Source organism: Dasypus novemcinctus, chromosome 10, assembly GCF_030445035.2.
Source record: "Dasypus novemcinctus isolate mDasNov1 chromosome 10, mDasNov1.1.hap2, whole genome shotgun sequence".
NCBI lineage: Eukaryota > Metazoa > Chordata > Mammalia > Cingulata > Dasypodidae > Dasypus > Dasypus novemcinctus.
In genome coordinates this window covers 77,184,068-77,200,979 of record NC_080682.1, presented here as the reverse complement: position 1 = coordinate 77,200,979, position 16,912 = coordinate 77,184,068, and the positions used below count along the sequence as shown (strand labels likewise).

General features: G+C 44.9%; 1 protein-coding gene across 27 annotated transcripts in view; it reads right to left on the bottom strand.

Moving 5' to 3' along the window:
* Positions 1 to 16,301, bottom strand: part of SOX6 (SRY-box transcription factor 6) — a 701,188-nt gene extending 684,887 nt beyond the window's left edge. For 4 of the 27 annotated variants that reach the window (XM_071218198.1, XM_071218195.1, XM_071218178.1 and 1 more), the window contains exon 1: positions 7,362 to 7,617. The gene's annotated coding sequence lies outside the window, so the exon portion shown is untranslated. Of the gene's footprint in view, positions 1 to 7,361; positions 7,674 to 9,190; positions 9,643 to 10,493; positions 11,155 to 15,393; positions 15,575 to 16,204 lie in introns of those variants that run through there. The other 23 variants (XM_071218194.1, XM_071218189.1, XM_071218174.1 and 20 more) reach the window with 18 other exon arrangements.
* Between the last annotated feature and the right edge of the window lie 611 nt (positions 16,302 to 16,912).

Sequence of the window (16,912 nt, the reverse complement as noted above, 5' to 3'; positions counted from 1 at the left end):
CTTAAAAGGTACTCACAATGTTCCTGACCACAAACCTGAGCTAAGAAAGAGAAGTGTCATGATTTAGTTGTTGGCTTATGGCCACATCACACTCACTAACAGACACGGCCTATCTAGGAATCACAAAAAGACAAATATAAGACATTTCAGTGTCAGGCATATAGACTAAATAGACCAATCAGTAACGCTACCAAATGTTCCCACATGTCCAATGCTCTTAGGACATTAGGGTGTTACCTCAAATAACCTATTCCTCATCATTTAAACCACAGCTTAAAGGCTACCTTCTCCTAGAAACTTACTCTGACATAGGTAATTCTGCTCCTGTACATATCTCTATTCTAGCAATTAATACAGCATAGAATTACCTACATTTATACTTCCTTACTAAGATCATGCAGTTTTATCTTTGAAGTTGTACCATCAAGTGGTTCTCAACCTTGTCATCAAGGATCCTTTTATTAATCCTCCCTCATGAGCCCCATATTTTAAAAGATTTTTTCCTATCAAACTAGCTATAGTTATTATACAATAATCTCATTCCTAATTCTTATTAATCAAAGAATGTTTGACTGGCATTTAGCACTTCTGATGAGCATGGTATTATTCATTTACAGTTTGTCTCTGGAACTAAGTATGGTATGAAGATAAAAAATAAATAAGCATGGCCATGATCAAGAAGAGATTTAAAAATAAGAGGGCTAAAACAGCCACCCCTAATTTATGGCACACAAGCTTTTTGGAGTGAATGATATCCGAAACTAAAACACAACTGAAACATTTGTTCATATCAAGTAGAAAGTTAATATAATCAGATAGGTTATCTGCTCAGCATACCTCTTACTACATGGGGTAATGAACATTAAAGTATCTTGAAAACTGAGGAGTTCCAAAAAATGTAAAGATTTAACAGATTCTACTATTGATGATTCAACTATAGTCAATTTCTCCTAATAGAGTTGTCCAGCACTGTTCTACATACTTTGATACAGTATCTTCGAACTTAACCTTCCTAACAACTCTATGGGATAAATACTACCACAATCCCCATTTTAAAAATGAGGAAACTGAGTTAGAGAGGTTGCATAACTTTTTAAAATCCACACAACTAGTTTAGGAAATAAGATTCAAGAAACAGAAACTTAAAGCTTAATTTTGGTCTTCACACATGAAGGTCTATCATTTAAATGAAGAAGAATGTCTTTCCATTTTTTTTTTTTTTAATGAAAGCAAGAGAAAACATTACTGTGTGTATATCTGACATAAAGAACTTCTTGGTGTTAATCTTTGAAACATAATCAAAGAAGATTATAGAATTTCCTTCTTTGCAGGCTTCAAAATAAAGAGAGCTTCTTTACTGATTAGAATGGAGAAATGATGATCAATATTACACGGAGAGTGACAAATGATCATTCCAAATTTCCTCTCATCCTTGGAATTGGAATTTCTCAAATTCTAGAGGCTAGGCATCCAAACTCTAGTCACGACCCTTTCCCAAGTCTTCCAGACTACAAACAAATTCTCCTTTCTAGGAAGGAAAGGAAGGAAGCAGTATTGCTATCTTTTATATAAGAGGCGTGGGGGAAAGTCTATATAACTTGCTAAAGATTACACAGCCAATATGTGGTGAAGCTGGAATGGAAAGCCAGATTGTATTATTCTCAGTACCATTTCAACAGTAACAGATCACATGCATTAATGTTTATTTTAAACAAAGCTTTGAGTTAGTGCTTTACATTCTCTTATCTCATTTATTCCTCGCAATAACCCTATGATATTGATATTATCATTACTCCCATTTCACAGATGAAGAAACTAAGGCTTGGGGGATTACACCATGGATGTATTATTACAGCTGACTTTTCGACATAGTAGGCTCATGCCCATGAAAATAGCTGGAGATTATTTATAAGAAAATAACGACATTCCTACCATTTGAAATTCCTTCCTGAGAAAGAGCAAAGGACTATTCTCTTCGGGCATTTTTCCCCTTCTACTGAAGACCTGGTCAGCACCAGGAAAACTGCGCCTGTTCCCCCACCCACCAAATATCAAAATCTTCAATAGAAGAGAAAATTCTTTAAAAGCACAGACTTGTAGCTTCAAAATGCCTTTCACAGCATCTAGAATTTGTTGAGAACTCAATCACTTTACCCAATAACCTGTTGGTAAAGTATGAGAGAAAATATTCACAACCATGTCTCAGAATGAGTTGCACGTGAAATCCATGTTCTTCATTAAATATAATATATGTGTTGCATTTTCTCTTTCCACATATTGGGCTTGTATAATCCTAGAAAGCAAAGCGTCTTTAATTTTTTGTCTAATTTTAAAGAATTACTTTTCAAAGAAGCAAAGAGATGGTGCTCAGTGGAGTCAAAGTCATGACTAGTTCAATTCGTCTCTTCAAAGTCATGACTAGTTCAATTCGTCTCTAAGATAACTAGAAGCAACACATTTTTTAAGTTATCAGGGATAACCAATCGTTTAAATGGTTATCTTCTGAGATTTTCAGAAAAGAGAGGTCAAATGAGAACTTGAATGAGAGCATAGAGTGTCTGCACATCATATAATGAGCTTTGTATTTATTTTATATTTATTATCTTATTCATGTATGTCACCATTGAAAAGCACCAAATGAATATACTCAAGTAATTTCATCCAAACTAGCTTAAAACATGCAGAATGCTTAAAAGATTTCATAATATCACCTTAGGCTTTTTCAGTACCTGGTGCTTCAACCCAGACAAATCTTTAAAAGCTTTGTAGAGCAATGGGGGCTCGGTAAACAAAATACAGCAGTGGATTCCTTGCCACAAGCCAAAGCAGAATCTTCAGAGAGAGCAAATACGGCAATAAAAACCCAGAAAATTTTTAAGCAGCAAATACAAGCTGGTTACTAAAGATGAAAAAAACTCTACAACATATATAACATTGGGCTATCAATTGTTACACATATTTTCACTATAATATCCATAAATAAAGATTAAGAAGCTAACACAATTCTTTATAAATAAAACCAAATACATCTCCTTATAAATGCAGAGATAACTCTTTAGATAAATAATAAAGATTTCTAAAGTTTCAACTATTTGTTTTTCACTTCAGGTAGTATGCCACTGTACATTTTCATGCCATTAAAAGGTAAAAAAGAACGTTTCATAATTCTTCTTTAAAAACATTTTGAAAAGGAATTTCTCTCCAACATTATGTACTGTGCAAATTACTAAATATATATTAGCACTATAAAGTAGAAATAACTAGGCACTTGATTTTTAATATGGTTTATTAGTTTATAATAGGTTATAACTTCTACAATTAACCTCAGAAAATAATTCCAAAAGATGGAAGTTTTTTTGAGCGAATAGTAAAATATGAGTGATATGAGGGGTCTCAGAGAAGAAAGAAGAGATTCTGAATATAAACAAGCCATCATTCTGGTAAAAGGAAATACAAACAACCAGAATAAAAATAGTTGATGCACAAAAGCCATAATGAGAGGGTAGCTCAAAAAATAACTTCTACTTTGAATGGTTTGGATGAAATACAAATTATCCACAGAAAAGTGTGGACTGGCATAAATGTTTGTACAAAATTATAACTGTATTTCAAGAAGTATGCAAGAGGCAACCGCCTGCGTGATGCACAAGGTCCCGGCAATGCTCTGCTTAAGTGCTAGTGCAGGGTCCAAACCACTGCATTTTAATTACCATGCAGCCTCAGATATATTGCCTTTGATATGGAAATGTTCTTGTTCTCTCATCTTCACATATGGTCTCATGCACAGAAATCTTTATCTGATTCATAAAAAATAAACTAGAATCCAATCTCAACACCTGACCTCAGTGCTTAGAAGTTTTTTACTAAGCATGGTGTCACTATAAAAAGAATGGCTAATATAGGTGTAAACTTAGGTATTTTGAGCAATGTTATGAAGGATTTGCAGTTCAGAACATAATCAATACTGCTTCTCTGAGGTTTTAGGGCTTCATGTTCCTTTTTTTGAGACTTCCACAGATTTGAGAAAGAGAAGAGCACTACAATAGATTTAAATGATCTTTCATCTTACAACCTCCACCCACATTCTTCAATTGATATTTTTATCCGAACTAAAACAATGGACACTTAACACTTGAAAAGCTCTATCGAAAATAATAATGTAAATTTCGAACTGTTTCCAGTTTAACCAAATGTCTAAACAAACTAATCAGCTGAAGTTTTTACCCTCTTCCACAGAACAAGGAAAATAAAATACTCTTCCTGTGAATGAATAATGAATATGTAACGAGAGGATGATGAAAGTTTCTGATATAATTCCCACCAAAATAGTTCGTTTTCAGATCACAGTTAAAGAACCTCAAGTGAAAAGTATATGCTACACATTTAAAATGTGCTTACATTTAATAAGAACTGCTTTTCAAAGACTGTACTGGAGAACCAGCTTTTTTTTTTTACTTGAGTATTTTGATATTCAAGGTATAATCAGTGGAAAATGTGGATTCAGGATGACAACATTAAATGTTCCAATACCTTATTTTCCTTGTTAGAAAAAAATAGGAGAGAGTCATATTTCTTAAAACAAGAAGCATTCCAGACCCAAAGATAGTCCAATTCTTCCTCTAAAAGGCAAGGAATATTTGTTCATAAAAAATTCATTCTTCATCAAGATTCCATAATAAAATATGTTCTCATTAAATCTCATATACCCACATAAATTGATAATTCTGAAATAACCTAGATTAATTTTTTTTAATGTAATATGACCCATCTAACCTCATGACAGCAGATAATACATCCCATCTGCAAATCATCTTGCTGTAAGTTGTCTGTGTTTTATCATTTCTAGTACCTGTCTGTGCCTGATATGGTACTATCAGACACATTAACTTGATGGAATGTTTCACTTGACTTCAAAAATATCAATTGATATATGTGCAACCCTAAACTATATTTACACAAATAGTTCTTTGATCAACTAAAATTTTAACTGTGCTGCACTACTATTTTATAAAATGCCATTTGTACTAGTGAAATATGTGTACGTGTGTGTGTGTATATATGAGGGTCATTATTATGTGATTCTCTCACTACCAAGGAATTATTCCAAACTTGGAGAGAGATTTCTAACCTATTAAAACTGAAAAATATAGAAAATATGGGTTAAAACCAATGCATATTAAGTCTTATTCAAAAGAGAATTATTTAAACTTCAGCAATTACTTGAATATAAGATGGATATGTATAGCAATTTCATCAATGATCAACAACACAATCATTCCTAAAATGATCAAATAGAAACAGACATAAAATCCAAATAATGCCACCCACATTTACCATTTATATAAAGTAATACATTTTAAAGCCTTATAAAAAGAAATATTTGCAAGTTATTGTAATATAGTTTAAATACATGCTTTTCCCTCACTAAGGAAAATAGCTGTTATTTCCTGCTACAAATAAAAAAATGTTCAAAAGACAATATAACACGCGTACTGAATCTCATTTTTCCTAGGTATTCAGCTACTGAATCCATTATAGAATTAACATAAGATATAAGTACTTAGTACTGCTTTATTAATAATAGTTTTACATTTATCTTCTTTACAATATAATATTGAATGCAGTAGTTACACAACATACCATTATAGGCATTTGTTTCATGCGCCATAATAATTTATATTTTTTACATTTAAAAATATATATATACACCAAAAGAAAGGGCTTTCTCACCACTTCCATAACAAAGACAAAACACAACAATAAACAGGATAAACAATAAACAAAAATCTAATTTTGCCACTAATAACTAAAGAAATATGACGGGAGAACAGAGGAGAAAAGCAGTAAGGTGTTGGTAGCACATGAGAAAAACAAAAGAAGATGTCATTTTGCCTAAGGAATTAATGATTTAGTACTTGATATCTGGATCCTGGTTTCTTACTCTTCGGTCTTAAACTAGATCTAATAATACTTGCTAGCTCTGAAAAGTTTTCTTTTTCGTTGTTTGCTTTTTCCTATTTTAAGAATAGGGACAATCTCTCTTGATTTATGAGGTTTTCCAAAGTGTAGGAGAAAAATATGTCATTTGGCTTACTGCCTATGTGTTCACATATGTGTAATCAGGAAGATATCCTTTAAAATGCACGGATAATACATTTATGGGCTGATAAAGTAAAAAAAAAATCCAATCACAACTTTCCCCCTACTTTAAGAAAAAAGTATTTCTTTGGTCCAATAAAAAGCAAATGCAACTAAATAAATCATGTCCCAACATCCCACCAGAAAGGTGCATTCTTGTTGCCATAGAACTTGTAGATAATTTAGGATATTTGCTCTATTTGTTTGTTTTAAAATAAAGTGAAACTTCTAGTGAGTATCAGGCATGTCTTAGTGGCCTAGAAACAAGGGAAGAGGGAGACTGATGCAAGTATCTAATGCTGAGTGTTGAATTCTGCCGGGACTGCACAGTGACAGAGGGAAGGTCAAGATCATCGCTGCAGAAATCTGGCCTCTGCCAGAGAGTGCATGCTAAAGCTGACCTAAAGCAGGGATCTGGGAATCTAGGGAGGAAGCTCATGCACAATCTGGGCACAGATAGAAAGGATAAGTTTGTTTCCTTGCAGACCAGGCGCTGCTCCTAAGAATCCCAGGCTGAACAAGAAAGACAGGGAAAGACAGAAGAGATATTTCCAGGATCACCCCACAGCAATCACTAGCAGCCCCAAGCGGCTAGGCCTGGAGGGAGAAATCGGAAGCTGCAACCAGGCATATATACTAACTTGGAGAGGCCTCTGCGTGGGGGATGGTGTGGGGGGAGAAGGGGATTGGGAAGCATAAAATACAGGTGAATCGTTCAAACTAGAAGCCTGAAGCTCCTACCCCAGACAGGATATGCAATGCCAAGGGAGTGCTGGTCCTACTGGGTTAGTGCAGATGGAGGGTCACTAGAAGCTCTCCCACAAGGGCCTGGTGGGGAAGGCAGGTATATTGCCAGGGTCACTTTGCATCTCCTTTCCCCACTTCCCTCATCCAGTCTGCACCCTGCTGCTGGCAAACAGTTTGCCTCTCTACCCAGTAGTTCCCAGCCGCTAAAAAAAGAAGAGAAGAGAAAACAGAAAGAGAAGAAGAGAAGAAAAAAAAATCAAAGACAAGGCTACACTGTCACAGTTTTCCCGGTGCCAGGGCCTCCTGAGGCTGTCCTGGCGGGTTCGGCCCTTCCTCGGGAATCCTTGGCCCAGAACGGAGCTGAGTGGACCGGGTCAGCCAAGACCGTGCCTGCGGGCCTCGGGAGCGAGGTGCTGAGTGCGCAAGCTAATTATACATGTGGCATTTGGGCAGCCGACTGTCCAGTGACACCTTACCTTATGAGGAAACGTCAACCCCAGCAACTGTTCAAAACAAAATGCCATCGCGGGATCAGCTTCGCCAGCTATTGGCCGGTTCGGGATTGCTTTTCCCACAGCCTGTCGCACTTAGCGCAAGAATGTGGCCTAGGGAGGCCTGCCGTGGGCGGGACGACCTGGGGAAGGGGTGGGGAAGGGGTGGGCACGGGAGGAGGGGGGAACGGGCGGGGCGATCCTTGCCAGGTGTGGGTCCTGTCCCCCTCGCCGGGAACCTGCTTGCGGACCCGGCCACTTGACCTTTTTATTCTCCCAAACCAACCTCCTAGAAATAGACTGGGCGGAGCTGTGTCTGTTCTCCTTGGGACCGGGGGAGGGGAAAGGGGGGGGGGGGGACTGGGCATGTGACTATAAAGGGCAGAAAAGACCCTCTCGAGGGGATGAGGCACTTTCACATCCGGACTCCACTGGGTTGTTGGCTGAGCCGCTCGGCCAGGGCCAAAAGCCGGGCCACACGAGTGCGTGCCGGGGACAGGAGACCGGGACGTGAACGTCATCTGGGCGCCCCATTGACAGTGCGGCGGGAGGCCCGGAGCCCAGCCCAGTTTCGCCGCAGGGGCGGCTTCGGGCCATCTCGAGACCGAAACTTCAAGTGCTGCCCTCAAAGGAGATCACACACACAGAGAAGCAGCCCCCGGGAGAGCCCATCTCTCCTGGTCGAAGACTTACTTTTAGTTTCCAAATAGGGACGGCATTCGATATCTGGCAAATCATACAAAAAAACTTGTTCAACCTGAGAGAGCTTAAGTAAAACTCAAAACACGCTGGCAACAACCACTTTTTTATCTACTCCGAACACACCAATTTTCTTTTTATCGTAAAACTCCGCGGAGCGCCGGGAAACAACCCCCGCACAGAGCTAATCTGCCCTACGCAGTGCGGGCGGCTACTCCTGGCGCCAGAGCACAACCCCAGCTGCCTTTGCACAAGCCCTTTCCACTCTCCGCTCGGCCCTTTAAGGGAGAAAGAAGAAAGCCAGGCTCGGGCTGGGCCCTGGGGCAGACGGCAGCGCTGCCCCCGGGCCTGGGCTGAGCACCGCAGCGGGGGACGTGGACCGGAGCTGCCGGGAGAGCAGCAAGCAGCGGGGTCTGGGCAGGACGCCGAGAAGGACGGAGGGCGCCGGCCCGGCTCAAGAACGCGAGTTGGAAGAGCGCGGAGCGGAGAAGAAACGCGCGGCGACGCTGCGCCGGGCCGGCGGGCTGCGAGACCCAGCCAGCTCCGGGCAGCGCTGGGCGGCCCCTCGCCCCCGCCCCCTCCGGCCCGCAGCGCACCCCCGCCGCCGAGGGAAGGGGACCGAAGATGAGCACTTTGAGTTCGGTTTGTTTATTCCTGAAAAGATCATTAAAAAGTAACGTCCAAAAACGGGGGAGCGAGGAGGAAGGAAGAGAAGCGGAGAAAACTGGAGGCAACTCGCGGAGGGTCCTAGGAAAGTCGCGGCCGAGTGGCGGTGGGGCGAGGGTGGGTGGAGGGAGCGCAGCGGTTTTCTAGCGACCCGGGTTTTCCTTTGAACTCCCCGGGGTAAACTTCACGCCGGCGGAGAGAACCGCGGAGATCCTCTCCTCCTGCCCGCCCTCGGCCAGCCAACCCCGCAAATCGCCGAAGTTTCAAAGCCAAAATGGGGGTGGGGGTAGCGTTAAGAAGCCCAGAAGCCCAGCGGGTCCTCCCGTCCTCGCGCACCCGGAGCCGGGTTAACACTGAAGCGCTGCGGAAAACTGCAGCGTCGCAGTCAGTCACACGACGAATCAACCCAACACTTTTCAAGAAAACAAAATATTTGCTAGGAAACTTACTTTGCATTTAGTCTCTATTCTTGGGGGGGGGGATGCGGTTTAGGTCGGCTCGTAAGGGACGCCCGTTTTGTCCAGGTTGGATATTGTCTACTTATGGATCAGTCCTTGGGTGAGGGTTTATTTTAATTTATGGCTTATGCATTCTTTTAAGGTCGATTTACATGACCTCCGGCTACAACTAAGTTGTAGCCGAGGAGGGCACTCCAGTCGTCAGTCGGCCAAACCCACAATTAAAACAGCCCTCCCCCTATTCTCGGCGTGACTAGGACTCTCCCGGAGTAGGATGGCTGCCTGCTCTTCTTTTCCTTTCTCTCTTCTTTCTTCACCTCTCGCCTTTTTCCTGCTTGCTTGCTTTCTTCATATCATTCTTTTTTTCTAATATCACGAAATAAGATGTGATATCGGTTTGAAAGTTTCGGTATAACTTTCTCGAAACCCAAGCCTGCCGCGATGAGGGCGCACAAAGCCCTCGGGATGCTGCCCTCTTGTGTGCAGACAGGGAATTACCACCCAGAGGTCCCATCTGAACCCTCATGGAGCACACGCGCTTCTCCCCGCACAGAATGAGAGAGCGAGAGCGAGCGAGAGCGAAAACTACATATTCAGGCACACAAGCTTTCTCCATCACACACTTGCGCGAACTTCAATGAAATACCTACCTCAAACTTCACGAAGACTTAAAAATTCATTCTCTAAGCCACCTGGCTTCTTTTTCATATCATTTCCAGTTACATAGATTAGAATTCTATACGGGGAGGCGGAAGAAGAGGAATAAGGTGGATAGTGAGGGCGGACAAATTTCCGGACGAATACTTAGGATGGCGATAACAGCTTTCTGTTGTCAAAGGTTGCGCTGTCTGTCTCTCTCCCCTGCCCTTTTGCCTTAATGCCCTACGCAGTTATCTACAACTACAACATGTGTTTTCTCGGAGTGGATTTTTAGTTGGGGGTGGAGGGGATGGCTAGAAAACCAGAAGCCGCCACGCAGATCTGTCACCGCCTCCGGAACAAGGCACAACTCTTCGAGAGGGGGACGAATTCCCGGGGATCCGTACGTCCACCGGCGAGCGGCAGACGCTCGGGCCCCTCTCTCTGCTCACTCCCACCCTCTGCGTCGACCCCGCGGAGCGCCCTCCTCCCGCTCCTCCTCCCCTTCTTCCCGCCCCAGCCAAGTACGGAAACCCTGCCCGCCTGGGCAAAACGGCTCCCGGGAGCCCGTGCCCTCGCAGGGCTGCGCTCGCTTGGGGCTAGTCTCTTCGCCTGTCCTGCTCAAGTCCCTAGGTCCCAGCGCAGGGAAACTAACCCTGGAGCTGCCCGGAAGGGCAGGAGCGGAAGACGCGGGGGGCCGGCAGCCCGGCCTGGGGTTTCTGCCCCCTGCCCGCTCCGGCTTCCCAACAGGTAGCTCACACTCGGGCCGCGCCCTCGCTCTGCCTCCCTCGCTCTCGAGCTCGCTCGCTCCGTCCCGGTTACCTGGGCGGGCTCCAGGATGGTACCGCACGAGAGGGCTTCTTGTGCGCTGCGCCGCGGGAATAAATGGCATTAAAGAAAAAGGGAAAGATACAAATAAAAAGAAAATAATAAAGGAATGGGAGTCGATGCTAGGTCAATTAGCACAGACCCGGAGCAGGGGAGCAAAACCCCCCAGCGCCGCGGCCAGCGCAGCCCGTTAACTCAAGTCTGCGGGGGTGTCCCGGCCCGGGCGGGGGGAGCGCAGACCCGCCGAAGTTTGCAGCCGGGGTGCCGGGAGGTGCGCTCCGAGAGGGGTGACTAGGGGCTTCCCCCCTGAAACAAGTGAAGGCGATGGTTAGTGCTGTCAATCTTGGCAATCAGTGTGAGCGGCCATGTCGTAAGTATTCAAAGCATTTCCCGTCGTGCAACATCAGAAAGTGAGTGGCCAGGGCATTGATCTGAGCGAAGGAGAGGAGGCAGGGCTCCCCTCCCAGACAACACAGGCAAGATGAGACAAGAGGCGAGAGAGGCAGCGAGCCAGGCAGGGAAGCTGGGAGGGAGGAGGAGGGGGAGGGACGGGGGAAGAAGGAGGGGAGAGCGGTAGGCAAAGGCAAGAGAGAGCTGAAGAGAGAGAAGAGGGCAGAGACCGGCGAGACCGGAGGCTGGAATTGGAGAAAGCGCTTAGGAAGAGAGAATGGAGCAAGTACCAGCAGAGAATTGCACTGGGACAAAGAAAGGGGAGAGTCGAGGTCAGAGGGTAGGAACAAGTGTGGGGAGACACAACGTGGAGAAAAAGGACCAAAGGCTATTTGGGTCCGGGTAAGGGGTGTGAGAGGGCTAGGAATCTACGCAGCTGTGAGGAGTCAAGAGAAAGGCAAAAGGAAGTGGGGAAAAGGTAGGCAACTGGGGGAAAAGAAGCTGGAGAAAAGGGAGTAAAGTGGGAGAGGAAACTGTAAAGATGGTCGCTTCTTTATTGCAAAAGTTAAGTGGCAGAAGGAGAAATGGGGCGGATGTAAGAAGTACTGAGACACAGAACTGGACCCAAAAAGTGGGGGAATCAGGGGGAAAACAGAAGGGGAAAGAAAGGGGCTTAAACAGACCAGAAAGAAGGAAAGAAGGGTGACAGTTGGGATAAATAACAAGTAGAATGAAGGAAAATGAAAAAAAAAGAGAAGTGGTCACAAGAGAGAAGAGACAGAGATGAAGGAAGCAGAGAAAATGAGAACACATTAGTTAGTAGGATCTCAGTTTTAAAAGATGGAAGAGGAGGAACTGAGAAGGAAAAAAGAAAAGACAATTGACACAGGTGATTCCTGATATATAGGTGGCAGTATTCTGGAGGCCATAAGGATTATGGAGCTTAAAGGTTTTAATTATTAAAATAATGGCATGTGCAAACTACCAAAGAAAAATCATTATACCTTTATAACAATAAATAGGTAGTTCTACATTTATTATATGGAGAAATATGTATTACATAGAACTGGGTGGGTGATATATGTGAATCACCTCAACTTTATAGAGGAAGAGATTTGGAGAAACAATTTCAAGAAGGATGATCTGGAAGTTGTAGAAGATGAAAAAGAGAGTTTCAGTCACCCATGACAGCATGTAAAAATGCATATTAGATGCATAGAACTATGCTAATGAAAGACAAAAATCTACACAAATTAAAGGTTCCTTTTGATGCATATCTAGGGTAGATGAAGATTTGAAGGGAATAGTGTAGTTTAAAGGACAGAGAACTGCAATTTTCTATCAGAGCAAAAAAGCTGGGTGCTGAAGGAGAGGGCATACTCTTGGTGTCAGGCAGTAGAGATGGGGAGTAAAAGAGATAGTGGGGGAAAAACTAGCATTCACAACAGCAGATACAGAAAAACTAGGCGGCAGAGTGTATGAGGTGAGGTTGGCCTGTCTTAACCCAGGTCGAAAGAAAAAGACTAGATTCAAGAAACTGTGATCAGTGAAGAATAAAAATTACATCAAGGTTAAAAGCTGGAAGAGAAGTTCTGACATACCCACAGAACCTGCCTAGAATTGCAAAGGAGAGGTCCTTACTGTGTAGGAACTTACATGAGATTGCCTCTTTGAGATGCCTCATAAACGTGGACTTTGTGAAAGGAGATGGGGGACAAGAGAAAGGAGTCAGCAAAGGTGACTAGGAAAAAAAAAACAGTATGTGTGCTGATCTAAAATAGCCAACATGAGGAAGATCTCCCACAGATTAAGTGATAAAAGATAAAGGGAACATTAACTATGAAGGAAATGGAGAGAATAAGCAAGCACAGAAAACAGAACAGACTGAGATGAAATGGAAAGCAGCTATGCTACCCTCTATACCACCAACGCTCTGCAGATATGTAAGCCCTATATTGGTTTCTTAAGGTAGTATTATTGGCTTGCTGTCATGTGAATGCCAGAGTAGAAAAGGAAAAGCGAGTGGAGGAGTAAGGGTGGGAATGATCACCTGGGATCAGTGGAACAGAAGGAATAGAGATGCTTGCGAAATGGGAGCTTGAGGACTGTTGGCTGGGAGGAGAAAGTGAGTGCCCAACAAAGTATCTTGTGTCCACCCGCACCAGCGACTTTCAGGACTAGGAAGTCACCCTGGAGGTGCTAGAACCTAGAGGCCGGCGAGAAGAACACTCCCTCTCCCCGGCACCTGCAAGCCGGTTCCTTAGGGGCACCGGCTCCCAGAACGGTCAGCCGCGCCCCTTGACCTCAAGTCAGGAGGCAAGCCCTGACCGGGTGTTTCTAGCCTAGACAGGAGGAAAATCTCTTCGGGTGTGTGTTTGTGTGTGTGTGTGAATATGTGTGGCCCTGCAGAGTCTAGCGCTTGGTTTGTGAGCTTGGCGCTCTTCGGCCGCCTGCCCTGGAACTCCACCGCAAGGGCCAGAAAACCTCTCCAGAGTCTAAAGACGCCAAAAGCTAACGACCTGTTTGAAATGCCTACAGAGGTAGGGCAGAGAGAACAGGGGTAGCTTAGGTCCCAAACCCGGTCCTCAGGGAAGAGCCACCGAGCAAGGAGCAGCATCCGGGCCGAACACCAGGGCGCGACTGGGTTCCTCCAAGTTGCTGCGACAAGTTTGGCTTTTCAAATACTAGCGCGCCCGTCTCTAAATGTCATGGCTCTGGGGGCAAGACTGACCCCGCCGACCAGATGCAGGCCTCTGGCGGGAGGTAAGGAGGAAAAAAAGACATCATCAAGATCCCTGGCGTCTAAGCCTCTAATAGCGGGCCGCAATGGACCTTCTGAAAAAGAGCGGCGGGGACTTCCTCTTTAGATTTTAGCTAATAAATCGACACCTGAGTAAATTGATAATGCGCAACCTGGAACAGGTCATGACATTAATTTCTAGGGGAAGGAAACTAAAGTTTGGGGTCCCGGTAACGCACTTCAGGCTGTACATGAGTTGACACGTGGCCCTGGAGGCGGGGGTGCGCGCTCAAGGTTTCTTCTGATGCCTCCCGCGAGGCTGTACGGTGTTGCGGGCGAGGCAAAGAACGCATGCTCAAGTGTCCGGCGCTCCACCTGGTCCATACCTGCCCGGGGCGCCAAGAAGTCCCAGGAGGCGCGGAGGGCACCCAGTCACCGCGGCCCGATCCGGGCGCACACGGGCTCAATTCCCCTGGGGGTTGGAGTCCCGAGCAGCGCAGGAACCCGGTCGCCAGGGACCGAGGAAGGGAAAGGGAAGACGAACCGGTGGGGGACTGACTTACCTGCCCGCAGCCTTGGCTACCTCGGCGCTGTCCGGGTGTCCCCGCGCACAGCAAACAGCAAAGGCAACTCGGTTTTGCTAAGTTTGGCCTCGCACCTCCAAGGAAGAGATGCGAACCCTCGAAGGAAAGACACACATGGTTCCTGCGGAGATCCCCCTGAACTTGAGAAGTGAACATTTAAAGTACCCACGCAAAAGTCATAACGGCTGTTAAAAGCTCGAATTCCCGCTTTGAAAATCTCCTTACACTAGCCAGACAGACAATTCAAATCTATATGACTTCATCTTAAGGGTATTTATACTCCTTCGCTAACTTCTTTCAGGAAGGGCTTTATAGATACTGTGTAAATAGGACAAACGTAGCTGACTTTACTCCAAAACACGGGGAAAGAGAACTTGTACTGAAACGAAGAATAAGTGAAAGAGCGTAAAAGCCTAAAGAGAAGAAGTTGAAAACTTTAATTACAGCACGGAGAAAAGTTTCAGCAATAGGTTTCCTTAAACAGGGATAACAAACATGCCAACACGTCAACAACCCATCGCATTTCATTTAAGTTTGTAGTAACCAAAAACCCTGAACTCACAAATAACAGTGCCCTTGGGACTCTGCCTCAAAGAGATCGGAATTCATGTTTCAACAACAAAGCAAAAAGCAAACTATGAATAAATGCTCTTCGTTCTTTAAGACGTCATTTTGCAAAAGGACAAAGCACTGACCCTCGATTTTAAATAGATGGGAGAATAACGTTAAATTTCATTTGAATCTGAGCGTCATCCGGTTGAGAAGACCACAGCGGTAGCGACAGTAGCAGGAGCAGCACCGCCACAAAGGAGGTGGGGAAAGTGGTAAAAATGCATGAACTTTTTTCAAAGAAAAATAATGATAAATCAAAAATAAGTTTCACAGACATGCCTTCCCTGGCTTAGGAAAGTTAATTTTTAAATGTGCTTCTGCTGTCTAAGGTGCAAAGCCGAGGCTATGGGGAGTGCGTGGCTGGAATCTGCATGCTGATAAGAGAAGGCTGATGTACTTACAGTGACAGAGGGCAGGCTGCGGGAGAAAAAGCTGTTTGTGTTAGCCTGCGAGTTACCCAGGGCTGCAGTGAGAGCAGAAGGGAGGAGTGGGAGTGCCAGTCTGCGTACACCTTCACCACGTCTCATTACATCTGCCAGCCTCTCTCTCCCTCTCTCTTTCATTTCCACATTCCCTTTGTTCCTGAAAAAAAAAATCTACACGTCACATCAGAGTCCCCAGATGCGGTCTACACCAAAGAAAAAAATGAATAATTCAATCAAACTGTGCATAGTCTCTAAGGCAATAAATCTATTGCACTTAAAGAAACGAAGGGTAATTACCACCATAGAATTAGAATAAGGCCAAAGACGCGAGATGTAGCTGAGTCTGTGGGTAAACTCCCCGTTCAAATAAAGTTTCATTTATTTAATCCTATTGACATCTCAAATGGAAAGTCAGAAAGATTTTAAACTTATTTTAGAAGGATAGTCACTTCTTTTAAAATACATTTTAGAAGGAGGAAAAACCCTACAGGTACTGCCCTGCTCAAATAGCTCCCAAAGGCAGCAGCACAGATTGGTCACAGACATGAACCAAGACAATGTGTGTCCGTGGAGCCTGTCCAGGGTCCTTTTCTCCCCCACTCCACTCTCCTCGACTCCCCTCCATCAGACGCGGATCTCCCTCCACCCTCACCCGCCACTGCAATTGGGCATGAGGGCAGCTGGAATCTGGGAACCTCACCAGCAGCACCAAGACCTAAGAGAAATCGCGCTTTCCTGCTACCAACGCCCCGTGCACGCTCCCCTCCAAAGTCTAGTAACCACCTACTTCTTCCATCTGGCTAAGAGAAACTGTAAACGGGATTCCACCACCACCACCACGATTGAATGGAAGCTCTGTACTGTACCGACTTCTGGATTTGCCCTGGGTTGAGTTTAGGGAATGTCTGGAAAAAGAGGGGGGTGGGGGAGAGAAGAAAGGAGGGAGGCAGCTCAAGCCTTGTCCAAAGTTAGTCGGAAGGTGGTGATAGGCAGGAAAGCGCCTACGGGAGAAGCAGCTGGGATGCAGACTGGCTGTGGAAACCTCAGTTCTAGGAACCGAGTCCTTTCGTCCGGGAGGTAAGATTGTGTGACTGTCGCACGTTTATTCTTTCGCTCTGTCTGTGTCTCTCTCTTCCCCACCCCCCAACCACTCCTCCCCCTCGGGTCGGCCGGCATGCACCTCGGAGAAGGGCTCGGCCCCGCGAAGGGCTTTATTTTCCTGGTCTTCTCACTCATAAATTGCGGGTGTCAGTGAAACGACATTAGCAAACCTACAGCTGGCGGCCTCAACCAGACCCTATGTCCCTCTGAGGTCTGCACACTGGCTGAGGCAGCTCAGGGTGCAGAAGAGCCCTGAAGTCCCAGGTCTCCGCGTCGCTCCGCCTGGGGGTCCAGCTGCTGTGGGGGAGACCCGCGGCGTCCCAAACGGACTCGGCGGAGGGTTTCTACCCCATTATCAGCCCCGCCGCCTTCGTGAGAACGCGCGCGTGCGCAC